General features: G+C 50.5%; 1 protein-coding gene across 1 annotated transcript in view; it reads right to left on the reverse strand.

Annotated features, from left to right (window-relative positions):
* The window catches only part of GALR3 (galanin receptor 3), a 13,162-nt gene that overhangs the window by 9,513 nt on the left and 1,939 nt on the right, over positions 1-1,710 (reverse strand). The gene's annotated exons all lie outside the window — the stretch shown is intronic.

Here is a 1,710-nt window from a genome sequence, read left to right on the forward strand (position 1 = left end):
CTTCCTCTTTTTTTTTTTTCCTTTTGGTCTTTTCAGCTCCATTTCTCCATTAGTTTGAACGTACCTCATCACCTATCAAAGCAGATTATGTCCACTTTTTCTTACTGACCTTACTCTAAGAGCTACAGCTGAGGGAGGTACAGTGAAAAGACATGTAGCGTTTGCCTTAATCGGAGCCTGAAGAGCTCAGAAACTCATGCTGTGAATCCCAAAACTCAGCGCTTCTCTAAGAGCTGTGAAAATCATGACACTTTGTCACAATTTTGCCTGAAAGGGTCTTTTGCATGGGCACCAGAGCCAACCTGAGGTAAATTCCATGTCCTACTCTCTGGACATAATACTTCCCCCATGGCTCATTCCCTGCCCACTGGGCCAACAGCTGCAGGGAGCGTGCAGGACTGTGGCAGCAGATGCAGGGCTGCAGCACAACCTGATGGACCACACAGCCGTCGCTCTGTCTCTAGGCTGGGATTCCATCTCATGATCAATACCGTGTACATTAAGATCCACGAAAGACCAACTTTTAGGCAGTAATACTTTTTTCCCATTACCTGGGGGGAAAGTATGTAGTTGGTGCTTTCTTTAAATTCCTTTGTTTTGTTTCTGCAAGCTTTTCCCCTGGTATCATGGGAGGAACCTCTTAACCACATTGTGGGTGGGTAGATCCAAAGTATATATAATTGGCCAGTGGTACAGAGTATCTTTTCCTGGATTCATATCAGGGAAAGGTCCCTTGCCAGAGCTAACCTTCTCATATAAAAAGGGTGAGTGAGGGAGACTTGATTTTACTAAAATCATAGTTTAATATTACCATTTAGCCACAAATTAAGCAGCAGAATCTATTTTGATTGTGAAATGAGGATCTCCATTTAACCTGCCATCTAGCACAGCATACTCTCAAATTTGATGCTTATTGATTGTGTGTCTTGACAAGCTCCTCTCTGGTGCTGAATTGGATTTGAATTCTTGGTGAGCGCCCTCAGCATCTCCTTGGGCTGGTCTGGGCCAGTAAATAGCTGCCTGAAGTGTTTATATATTATCATGGTCAATAGTTCAGTGGAATTTGTACATTTTTTGGTAACACTGGCATACGTGATGCCCTTGCAGTTCCTTTTCTGTTTGTAGTTTGTGACTCTAAAATTCTCACTGTTATGTGTGTTAATTTATGAAAATAAATTTTTAAAAAAATTACCTGGGACAGAGCTTGGAACCAAGACGGGGCTAGGTAACAGGTGGCGGAGTAAGCAGGGCCCGGAAGGTACCCACCGAGTAGGAGAGATGGGCAGAGGGGCTGCCCTCCCGCCAGGCTGCCTTGGTACAGAGTCTGGGGGGCCCTGCCCGGGGGCTTCGCCTGACTGGCCCCATTTTCACCGCCCGGTGCGTCCACGTGGCTGGAGCCCCAGCTCAGCCACCGCTCCGCTGTGGAGCTTGGACCAGTCGCGCTGCTCTCTGAGTGCTCCTCAGAGGGCTCCTGGCCTTGGCCCCATCCCCTAGCCCGGTGGCTTCCTGCCCTCGGGCAAGAGGGCTGACAGACAGACGGACAGACACCCAGCAGAGTGCAGGAGGCAAGTTTATTCCGGTCCTCGGGCGAAGAGGGCTTGGCTTCGGGCGGGATCCTCCCTGGGCTCCCCGCCCCAGCCACCGCCCTCGGGCCACCTCCCACCGGGCCGGGCGTCCCCGGGGCAGCCGGCGAGGCCCGAGGACGCGGGG

This window comes from Galeopterus variegatus, unplaced genomic scaffold (genome assembly GCF_000696425.1).
Source record: "Galeopterus variegatus unplaced genomic scaffold, G_variegatus-3.0.2 Scaffold527, whole genome shotgun sequence".
In the NCBI taxonomy this organism is placed as follows: Eukaryota; Metazoa; Chordata; class Mammalia; order Dermoptera; family Cynocephalidae; genus Galeopterus; species Galeopterus variegatus.